At 42.1% G+C, this 12509-nt stretch overlaps 1 protein-coding gene across 1 annotated transcript in view; it reads left to right on the plus strand.

Annotated features, from left to right (window-relative positions):
• The first annotated feature begins 114 nt into the window (after positions 1-114).
• The window catches only part of LOC122404924 (protein expanded-like), a 94331-nt gene continuing 81936 nt past the window's right edge, over positions 115-12509 (plus strand). The window contains exon 1 of the mRNA XM_043409315.1: positions 115-602. The gene's annotated coding sequence lies outside the window, so the exon portion shown is untranslated. The remainder of the gene's footprint in view (positions 603-12509) is intronic.

Below are 12509 nucleotides of genomic sequence, written 5' to 3' on the forward strand. Positions count from 1 at the left end.
AGTTCGCGTGTAGTTTCGTGGGGTGCAAGTTGATTCTGCTGTGTGTTGGGTTAGCTCCTCGACTATGGGAAGCCGGCGTGTGCCGCTAGTCAGTCACTCGCCGGCCGCCGGTGCAGTACGTTGTGCTGGTGTTTTGTTCAGGTCTTGTACGTCTCGTTCCACAGGACTGTGTCCTAAATTTCTAAAGCGAGGTTCTATGTATCACGCTTGCCCAGCGAAGCTGGAAAATTTTCTTCGAGTAAGAATGTCGTTCCCGATGCCGTGAAAACGGCTTTACCGCGTTTCGAACGGCGTGTGAGAGAAAACAAAAAGAGAAAGAGAAAAAGAAAGAGAGAGAAAGAGAGAGAGAGAGGAAGAGGAATTCGTTTCGTCCGCGTCCAAGATCACGTGAGATCACGGAGTCTCGTGTAAGCGGCGGCAAACGTGCGATTTGTGTTGTGCTGTGTATTTTATAGTATCCTTACTCAAAAGTGTTTATTCGTTACGACCACCTGTTGCGCGCCTAAAGCACGCTTCTTTGTGTTACGTTGGATTAACCGGATTACGTGCATCGCCGGGATGTTCTTTTCGCCGAGATAAATCACTGGGGACGTAAAGAAGAGGTAACGCATCTTTTGTATTTCATCTTTCGTATACGCGCAGTAAGAATGAATTACCCGAACGAATGCGTGGTTTTCTACCGCATTAAATCGATGTATTTTAATATCCGAGTTCGTGGTTATGTTCTTCAACCACCGGACCGTACCGATTGGCGGCATATTTAAATAGCTAATACTTCTTTCACGAAAAGCACGGCCAATGAAATTTAAGTGTCTACAGACAGCGATACACGTTTTACTCGTTATTACTTGATTGCTTTTTGATTAAAGTTTTATGAATTCGAAATGTACAGTCACAGTAGCGATTCCCTGGGTACTAATTGAATTTTCTTACCAAGTAGTCTATAAGAAAACCTTTCCGCCGATGACCCGCGTAACGCAAAAACGCTGAATAGTCTTTTCACGCGCGAGCGTGCGAATAGTTGAGGTATTTACTATATTACGCTTCTAATATATTCCATTGTCGAACCAATGATTGTATTTAGCAACTCGTCGCTTTAAACTCGATTAAAGTTCGTTATGCGTGAACATTTTCATTTTTACAACGAAAAATATATTTCATCGGAGATACAAATTACTTAAAAATTGCTTTGCGAAACGCAGTCTCCTCTCGTCTTTCTTTAATATTCATCCGGGTAATAAGTGTTAATGACCCCAAACTCTCGTTCTATGTTCGTTGGAATAAGTTCGTAAAAATCGAAGTAATAGCATTATTGCGAACGGTTTTTACTCCTGAGAGGAGAATCACACGTATGCACGATATTCGCGCGTAAAGAATTCTTCGTGGCGGACGTATACCTTTAAATACGTGTGCGTCCGTGTATGCACATTTCGACGGCCACCGTACGACAGCACGTCGCCGAGTGGAATGAGCCGCGCGATTGTAGTGTGACGAAGAGGGGTTGCAAGGGTCGACAGCAGGATGAGGGTCGGAGGAGGGGAAGGGCGGGTCTCGCGGAGTGATGGGTATTCAATACTGTCCAAGGCTTTTTTCGCAATTTAATCGTATAAGGATTCCGTATCGTCTCGAGCATTATTCGAATTTAAATACAAACATTTCGATAAACGCTTTCGAAACGATTCGTGATCTTAACGACTACGAGAGGCCCGGAATTAGAGACAAATTATATCGATAGAACGACGATTTTAAGGTTAACGGTTTCGCGGAATTTCGAAAATTCTAGATACGCGACGGTATCGAAATTAAATGCTGCGCGTGTAAAAGTTGTACGGCCATTGCATTATTTTCGTTGATCGTTCGAACGGTGATGTAACCATCGACGATGCTTGCTCGAAGGATTTTAGCGCGTCGAGATTTTCAAGATTACAGACATCGTCGAAAAATTTGTCGAATTCTTCAAGGACGCAGAATTTCGAATAATATTCCAAGTATTTCGAAGCGTCTCGAGTCCATCGCTGGCCGCGGGACGGGAAGAGGTTGTCCGTGGGGAGAGGGCACATTCCACAGTGGATGCGCATGCGCGCATTCTGACTCGCGGCACCCGCGCATTCGACCGCGTGTAGCCAGTGTCGTTGAGGTTAACTTCTTTTGATTTATATCTGGAAAAAGTAATCTCGTTGCGGAACGTGAACCGCATCCGAATACACCTTTGGGATTAGGTAAGCAGCGTATGTACATTTTGGCAATAATTTTCGTAGTATGGAGGCTTGCGAATTCTTGAGACTATGATATTACATCGCCGCGGAATAACGCGATATACTTACACGTATCCCTATTCGTACTCGTACACGCTGGAAGTATTACATAAAAACGAAAAATATCAACTTTTAGGTGAACATTTAAACACCTCGCGTTTACGTACTATTTCAGGTTAGAATTGGGTCTGAAACCTAATTTTTAGTTTCACGACACCCGAATTTCAAACTTCAAAATGGCGACAACGTTGTTGACAAAATGTCCGAGGAAATCGTTTCGTACTCCCAAGCACGTGCCTAGATATAAACAAGGTTGAAATCACATATTTGAAAGGTAAATTTCTATTTTTCACTATAACTTTTTAATTATGCAGAATAGAACAAAATGCTTCGAGCAAACATTATTTAGTTTGTCGAGAGCTACCGAAATAACAACAAATTAATGCCGCCATTTAATTAAAAAACGGTTGAAGTTAAATTTCTCTTTTTTTTTCTATTGATGCAAATTTTACATAAGTAAATAACATTTAATGCTGCAGTAGTATATTTATTACGTCAAGTTTAGCAGATACAGACGGTCCATGTATTCTATATGAAAATGCCGTAAAGGAAATGGTTCGACAGGAAATTCGTTACATAAAAATGTACGATTCTTTCATATTTACTGAATAACAGAAACTATTTTGCGTATTATTTATTAGTAACTGTAATTCTGTTGACGGGATATTCAACGTTACGACTTTTTTCTTTTTTTTTTTTTAAAATACTCATCGTTTTGATACGTTGGAATTCACTATGCGCAACCGTAATAGTACAGAAATGCCTGATTGTAGGCGCAGAACAGTTCTTCAACTTTGGCTCGACGCGCTGAATGTTAATACGTAGGAAACGGTAGCTGCGACTATCACCGGGCATTATACATTTTAAAGCAGTTTGATATAGAAAAATATATTCCTCGATCAATCTCTGCAACCTTTTTTCTTGCGTTACTAATTATTTCGACCAAAGGTTGGTGCTTGTTTACCAGTATCGCGTAAGAAACACGCGTCTCTTTAATGGCTTATTTTGTCGAGCAATTGGCTTTACTTTAGAAAAAACGTAGAATATATATTATAAACGTAGCGTATGTATTATTTGGTCAACAATAATTCACAAAATTGTTCGATCGTTGCTGGCTAGATTCAAAGTATACGATCAACCACGTGTATCGGCATCGAGGGGTAAACGAACGAACAAAGTTACTTCGGGTTAAATTTTAACCGTTTTAAAAAAAGGCTCGATTATGTTTAAACAACGTAAACGATTCTATTTTCGAACGATCGCGTCGTTTCGTCGAAACATCATCGATGTTACAACAAAGTGTGTACCCTGCGTTGCACCTTCGGTTCATTTTAAGTACCGGGGAAGGTATGCAAAAAAGAAAGGAATGCATACTTCTTTCGTTTCGTGTAAAACCGCACGATGCAGCGTGCGTGACCAAGTGTTCACGATATCGTAAGTTATTACTCCTCGTGTCATACCGGCCACGTTAGCTTTGCATCTCTCGCACCCTCGCTGCTGCCTTGTACTTTTGTATGTTTGTCCTGCGTAAATATCGCCTGTGCAAAATACTTTTCGAGGCTACGTTGGAGGCCGTTGTGCCAGGGCAAATAATATCCAGGCATCTCTTCAGCCGACATTCGAGAGGACGTCCAAAGACCTTTAGTATGGTAGCGTCGTATTTTCAGCCGTAGCAACAAAATCTTCCTTTCAACTTTTCAAACCCGTTCGAAACCAGCTCGTATATTTTTAAATACCGAACAATTACCAGGGTGCGTCGTAACTCGTGCCGACCGGACGTGAAATTATTTTTCGTTTGAAAATAAGTAAAAAAAAGAACCGCGAAGTAGATACTTCTCGTACCCGAGACTCTTTTTTTCTTTTCGAGAAAATTAAAGTCGATAGTTCGAACGAATCGCTTCGAATGGCTGGAGTTTCATCGGGAATGCACGCTACGCGATACCAACGACGATATTGCATTTTTCTATGCCAATTACACGCGTATCTTATCATTAGTTTGTCAAATTGTTGCGGATGTTGAGGCGCGCTTGCGCAATAAAGAATCCGGAGAGGCTCGTATTTACACGTAACACAATCGATGACGATGCATTACGGAGAGACCGTATAAATGCATCGTTTCTTATCCTAATACACGTAGCCCTTGACATTCCCGAAGATGAGTCAATCCATCAAAGTTGCTCTGACTTCGATACGTGGATCGAATCATCGTCTCAAGGCTCCTCGGAATAATTCTTAGATATATTCGCGATTAAGTCGATGAGCTGCTGAAAATTGTTACGAGATTATCCATTAAAATGATTTCATTGAGCTCGGTGAGACTATCGGATTATATCACGAGCGGCTGAAAAGCATTAGGTATTTTTACGAGATTCGATTTGCGAGTTTGCAATTCGATTGCAACGGCAGTACAGTCGAGAAGGGAACCGTACGAACAGAAAGAGAGAAAATTTGGTCCATGAAAGATCTGCTACCTGTGTCACGTACGGCTTAGGCATACCACAGTGTGCGAGATTAACTATACGATACCAGAACCGTAATGAATAATATCGCGATGATGTCACGATAGGTCTTCCTACGTGATTGCCTGTTTCTTCTTTTTGACGGTCCTTCGAGGAGGATCGAGGGAACAAGATAATAAAAAGACCTCGATGAGACGTTCCTGTAAGAGAACACGTACGAATCCTGCCGAAGGAACCGAGAAATTGACAAAATCAGCCAGAGTTGGTAATTGGTGGGAAACCTTGAGGAGCCACGATTGGATATGTTGTTCTGGGCGCAGTTAGGAATGTCTGAACGACGGGTCTCGGGTTGGCTTTCCGTCCTCATTTTTATAATTTCCAGGCACAATAGCGATACTGTCCTAACGATAAGTAGAGGCGCATAGAAGGCTCATCTCGAGTTTACGAGCAGCCTAGCCTGGAATCCATCATTTCTCTAGGATCCACTTAAAGTTCCAATCCGACGATGGTTTCGTGGAAGCGGTGTACCAATCGTGCCCAACACGCGTAAGCAAGCTCGAAAAGTACTCGGTCCGACCCATATTGCATCGACACAAGTACCAACCATATTGCGTTATATTTTCCCGCGACGACTCTCGGAGTCGCAAGAGACACGGAGTTTCACATTCGTGTCATTCGTCGCGTTTGAGTAATTGCAAACCCGATGACAATGACGCGCGAGAATTCTTTTTCTCGTTAAGGAATCTGCCTAGTTCGATGGTAGACGCAGAGGTCGATTTTCCTTCGTGTCTTTTTAAAGCGTCGCCTTGGAAAGATTGCGATGAAATTCGTAAAATTCGGGACGTTGTGGAACTTTGAAACTGACCGTGCTCTATCTCGAAACGTCGTTTTCCAAAATAATTGACGTAATTTATTTCCGAAATATCGATAATTTTAGTTCGCAGAAAAAATGCAATGGACAGGCTCGAAAGAATATATTTCCTTTTAATTGAAACAGACAAATTTTACATAAATGGTATTCAGGATCTAAATATACATTGCAAAATGGTTGTCGAATGCAATGAAGACCAGTTCGATGAATAAAATTACATAAATTAAAGTACGATAGGTGTGGCACGTAACTGTTGCCACGATTTTTTAGGCATTTCCGACAATTCGAAAAAACGTGCGCCCAACGAAAATTGATCAGTGTTTAGTCGGCTACGAATCACGATATAACAAAATTCAGATTTCTTTTCGATAAAAAGAAAAATTCAGATCACTTTGACTCGACGGAGTTGTTGATGAAAATACGAATTTGACCTACTATATTGTGACCTTTGGATGACCTTGACCTCAGAAATTTAAGTTTGTTAATTATCCCCTCTTAACACGTTTACTGCCGTGGGGGTCACCGGTGACCGGCGACGCGACCAACAGTAAAAATACATAATTAGGGTAAATATCGGTGCTGATAAATTTTTCTAGTACAATTCTTTGCATTTATTCTCCCTAGCTGCTTTGAATCTTTTCTTTCATAGCACACTTTGTAAAATCGCCTTACGAGGTTTTTTTCTGTACGCAATTGTTTGAAGAAATGTAAACTTCATCGTCAGAACGTATCACTAAACACCATGTATCGCTAACATCATGATAAAATCGGGAGCACGATAGTTTAATAACGGTCTACAGCGCCTCGGAGGTCACCGGTGACCGCCACCACGAAAAATGCATCGAGCACGATTGTACAACTTACTTTATCCGCTGTAAATAATATTTAAGCATAATATGCATCGCGTAACGAAAGATGTAAAAACTTTTGAGAGGAAAAATGATGGTAGACGCATCGATGTATCGTTAAAGGTGTTTTGGGGTGGATGTGGAATTTCCCTCCGGGGGTTGTAAGACGAATTTTTTCTCATCGCCGCGGTCTTTCGGCTTTTTACGGTTATTAGAACGGCGCGTATACATACGCGGTCCGAAAGCCGCCGGTGAATTCCAGAGCTATTTTTCTCGAGGAAATCACAAAGAATGTGGTCGAAGGTGGAACGCGCAGGTGCTTCTGTTGCCCTTCTATCTTTCTCCTTCGGCGCAGACCGATTTCGCTCCGTTCCTTCTTCTTTCCTCTCGCGTAGCCGGCAGCCTCGTTCGGCTGTAAAAATTTTGTCTACGAGGGTCTAAATATTCGGAGGATACCGTGGGGTGATTATAATTCTTGGGCTGAAGTTGCCTCGAACGAAGGAATGCCGAGGGGCGGCTAAGACAAAGCGCGATCTCCCTCTTCGCCCTTTATCTCTTCAGCGCTGAAGATTAGTATCTATAGTTGGACGACAGATGGTGGTCGGTAGCTACACAGTCCAGATTCTATATAAAGTCTGGAACCAGCAACTCTTCTTCTTTCTTTCTTTCCTTCTTTTTTTTTCCTACCCTGCCTCCTTTCCACGTCCTTTTTTTCTAGTTGTGCTCTTCTTTTCGTCTCTTATTTTTTTGTTCTCTCTCTCTCTCTTATTTCACGCTTATAATCGATCCCCGAACACAGGTCGGTCAAATTTGTTCGACCGATCGTAAAAACCGGTAACGCTAGTTCGCGGGTCACGACGCGAAATGAAAGTTTAATTAAATCCAAGTCCGCCTTAAATATCAATTTTTTATCGTACGCTCGACGTTGCGCAACGTTGTTGCGGTATAAATCATAATTGCTTTTAAGCGCGGTTCATTCTTCTCGAAATATGTCGTCTCGACTAGGGCTAGAACGACTCGTCGAAGTGCGTTGATAAGATAATAATATTCGATAAATACAATAGTGATATACATGTACCAAACTTACTCAAGGGGGGATTAAGGAAATCTTTTTAATTTTCTACGTATTAGACTGAAGACCCTCAACCTACGCGAAAATATTTTTTCAGCCCATTCCTTATCTTTTATTAAATAATAGCCAAGTCATTGGTTGGTTTCCACTATTTTAAACAACAAATATCGAAAACTCAGAACACTACTTCTGAAGACCAAAAAAAAAAATCAAAAATGGAAATCTTAATTTGAACGCTGTTACACGAGAATCCCTGCTTAAGTCGAGGAAAGACGCGAGCCGAGACAAATACGTAAGATACAGAGATGCTCAGAATGTTTTTCGACACGACGAGTCAACAATAAGGAGGATTCGTAAGGATTAAAGTTTAAGCGAGGAAAGATGAGAGAACGTGATGAGCTATTGCCCCATAAGGCAATTAAATATTTGATAACGCGCCGGTAATCAGCGTCGAAGGATCGAAACGGTCGTTTCTTCGAAGTCGAGCGCGATACCGGGAGAATTTCGGTACACCGTGCTAACGGCTTTCGCGAAATTTTCGGTACGGGACAGCTGATGTATTCTGGTTTAACACGTCCTTCCGTCCTCTCGTAACCGCGGCAGTTAGGCCGCGATGGCAAACGTAATCACCGAGAAGAATATTGGGCCCGGTGATCGGTCTCGTCCAACCTCCTTTTCCGTATCCACCTCTCGAAGATTCGCGACGGGTACGCTAGCGCGCACGGGGTGTCCGCGATTATCATAATTATATCTCGATTCGATGAGTCATACACGGTTGTGCCGGTAACACGAAAAAGCGAGGGAAGAGCCGGGCATCGTTTCGCGTCGCTCGTTCGTAAACCTGCACGATCGTTCGTTTCGTACGGCCACGTAGGGAAATGCAATCGCGTGTCACGCTATATACAAGGTGTTGATAAAAATCGGAGACGGTACCTCTCCGCGGAACTATCCGAGTATGCGGAACTTGAGTTGACAAGGCGAATTTACGACCACGGATAGGCGGTTCGCGACCGGGAGGAAGCTCCATTTGTAGATAGGAACCGGGACTTCTTGTCGAATTATTTGTTTCGCGAGCATCCGACCGCCTTAACGGTTCGAACCTTCGTCGAACGATATTCGAATACTATTTAAATACGGTAGAATTCAGATTATATCAGCGAACGTGGGCTTCAAAATGCCGGCTCTACGAATTGGGCTCCGAGCTATCCGAGAAATCCCGCGGCAAGAAAGTCACGCGAATCGCTGGTACGCGTGAAAATGACGAAAGATGTTATGTACGAATTTAGATCTTATCTGAGGCGGTGCTCCGTTCCAAAAATATGATGGAGATGAAAGAACGTTCGACGCGTTTAATTAAAAAAAACCGATGCACCGTAACGAATATCTCCCGGACGATTTCGATAAAAACGTTAAATTTTTATGTTATTCGACGATTTTATTCGTCGAATACAACGAACCGAAGTGCACGGATAAAGTATATCGAGCAGAGCGAAAGGACGAGTTTTACAACTTAATCCGAATTAAATACGAGCGTTAAATCAACGATATCTTAAACTGTTCTTCGACGCAAAGAGAATAAATAATCGACGATTTTAAATTAATGCAACGTCTCTCTGGAAGCGCGGTTATATTTCGAAAACATTAAACCAGATTTGAGAAAAAGAGAAAAAGCTGTAAACACGCATGATGTTATCTGACGTGCGGTTATGGAAGGCTAATTTACAAGGTCTGTAAAACGTACGTAATCCAAGGCTAGAAATAATTTCGACGAGCGTGATTCATACGCTTTATTTGGACGACAATGACATTACCAAATTCTTTGGACAAATACGGAGTCATCTGTGGAAAATATACCGATAAAAAGCCGACGAACATTACGTAATTTTTATACGTTTTTCTTTTTTCTCAGACATACCGATGACTTTGTAACGATCACAATTCGATCGTTTCGGGCTCACGATATGAAATGTAAAACGGCACACGTAGAGTGTTCTATGTATGTATAACGTAGGATTTACAGATGGCCGGCTGTGTACGACCTGCATAATCCCGGTGCACGATCCATAATGCATCGATGAGCACCGCCTGCCTGATCACAATTTATAATTTATTGCCAAGTTACGAAGCATCTCCTGCAGCTTTTTCTTTCCTGCCCTCTCAGGCACGTTGATTGTTGCTGCAAGTCTGGTAGTTAGCAGCTTCTCTCGCAGAGCATGTTGGAATTCCGTTGATTTAAATGACGCTCAAGGTAAGCGTTTCGATTGAATTTACGTCCGTGGCTTTCCTCCGCGTCTTCTTATTTACGTGCGAATATTACGGACGCGGAATTCCTTCGCGCGTTTTGATCGCGTGGAAACCATGACGCGTATAATTAGTTTAGAGGCAACCGTAGGAGGTTATTTTTACACCGACAATTATATCCAACCAATTCTTTTAACGATCTACAAAAATTGGCCGATATCGGAACTTTTTGTTTTCCACATTGGCAAGAACAGTGAGACGTTATCGTAAGATTGAAAATATCATGTATCCTGCTAGAGTATATCGAACAAATTTTGTTTTTTTGTTCTAGTTCGACAACCCCTGGGAAAAATTTTAAAATATAGAAACATTTCCGGCCACACGTTATATTTTCGGTAAAGAATTTTTTTCTCGAAAGTGGATAGGATTTTTAGGGTATGTCTATTCACCAAAAATGATTGCAATTGATTCCTGCAACTGAAAATAATTTTTTTAGGTCGATTTGAAAAATTTTTTTTCGGTAAAACTTTCAGCACCTATACGAATTTTTTTCTCGAAAGTGGATAGGAATTCAGGGATATGTCTATTCACCAAAAATGATTGTAATTGACCTCCTCAACCAAAAATAATTTTTCCAGAACGATTTGAAATTTTTTAATTTCGTTGACAAAGTCCACCTACTCGAATTTTTTTCTCGAAACTGCTTAGGATTTCGGAGGTATGTCTTTTGACAAAAAATGATTGCAATTGACCCCAGCAACCGAAAATAATTTTTCCGTGAATGGTTCGAAATTTTTTAATGACGAAGCCTCCTAATAGGAAAAGGATTATCGAAACTCTCGTTTGTCCATAAGATTGTAATTTATATGGTACTATACTGCAAGAAGCCGTAAAGAATGCCCCTAGACGATATCTACGATACGAAAGAAATCTGTTCTTTTCGTCTAAAAGTTGCGGTTTCATGACAGTAATATTATTAGTCGCTAGGTTTATGCGATATAAAATCCCGATCAATAGCGAAATTCAAAAATTTCAATCTGAATTCGCGACACTTCCGCGACTGACTCTATAATACGGTACGAAATAAAGATAGAAAACCAAAAGATAATATTATCGTGGGATGTAAATAGGTATGGTTCTTAGAATGTAATTTGGCGCGCGCATGCGAGCGAATAATTTATAAATACTTTCTTTGATAAGGCGATTTATCAGGAGCCCATCGCGAAAGCATCTCTCAATTTATGTGGTACCATCATTGATATTCTGTCGAGGAGCACGACTCCTCTCGGGCGAAGTTAGGGGAGAACGTGCCATAGAAAGGAATTTATGCGAAGGGCTTTGCGGTGTTCCGACCTTCACGGTCACGTTGCAGCCGGACCTCAAACCGCACGAAGGTTATTCCGAACAATTCCACGCCTTGTCCCCGACTCGCAGGATCGGGTCACAGAATAGAACGACACTATTGTGTGAGTGCATGATTTTTATCGCAAATCGCGCGCGATACAAAAGTTCCGGCGGGATGTTCAACCCTTTCGTTCCTACCGTGGCCATCGTGCAAAAATTAAAAAATTAAACGTTATTTTTTATCGACGAGAAGGGACCAAGGTACTGCCACGAATAGAGGAACGAATGAAAAGCTAAAACCTTGTTTCTATTTTATTTTTGACACGATCAATGATACCAATCATTGTTTTAACGAATACTTTCATATTAGGCAGACCTGAAAGGCAAAAATTTGACCATATTCGAAGAAATAATCGAGCTAACGCAAAGCCGATGCTCTTACCTTATTCTGCGTAATATTAGGTGAAAGATCACCTTGCAAAAACTCAGACTGTGATATTTCTTAATTGCTTTGGAATTCGGGCATTTGCACTCTAGTTGCAACGAACGACAATTGTGATCGATTGCATTCATCGGAAATAAATGGGAAAATCACGATCGCTTTAATATCGCGGTGTTCCAAATTAGGAACGTATTCCATATTAGGGCAACCGACCCTACTTTTCGCGATACGACTGCGAGCGCGGTATGATTCTATCCTCGAGTGTAGTTCCGTTGCATGAAACGCTCAAGTAAGAAACGGTCTGTATACCATCCTAACGAGAATAGAAAGGCACGCCGTTCGACGGTTCGTTCAAAAATCAATGACACACCACCGGTTCTGCAGCGATTACAATTTCAGATCGATTCGTACATCAACGAGCGAGCATAAATCCCTTTTACCGTAAACAGTGAACAATGGCCCTCGCGATAAAAATATCCTCCGAGCATCCGCGGAGAGTGGTCCTCTCCGCGCTCAAGCTGGCTCTGGCTCTGGGCTCTGGCTCGGCACCCGATCGTGGACTTATCCTCCTCGAAGGTACTTACGGACGCGTCTTTCTCGGTAGAAATGGCAAGGAACGCGAGAACTACTCGTTATGCATCCGAGTACCGAGCGGATAGGGGAGGGTTGGTACGATCGGGCCAACGAATCGTCGTGGATTCTGTTTCTTCGTTCTGCTCTCGCGGAGGAAAGAAACCCGCTGGCAAGCCCGCGATCGTGGCTCGAACGGGTGTGAATGCCCGTACGTGCCAGAAACGAATAATGAAGCCGCGTTACGATCCACGATAAAACCTGATGCCGTTGGAACGCCACTCACGTACGAATCCTTTACCTTGTACCCGATTTGCGAGCGAGCTGGTCAACATTGCCGTGCTTAC

Source organism: Colletes gigas, unplaced genomic scaffold (assembly GCF_013123115.1).
Source record: "Colletes gigas isolate AHSC1104 unplaced genomic scaffold, ASM1312311v1 Colletes_gigas_Sc00003, whole genome shotgun sequence".
NCBI classification, from domain to species: domain Eukaryota; kingdom Metazoa; phylum Arthropoda; class Insecta; order Hymenoptera; family Colletidae; genus Colletes; species Colletes gigas.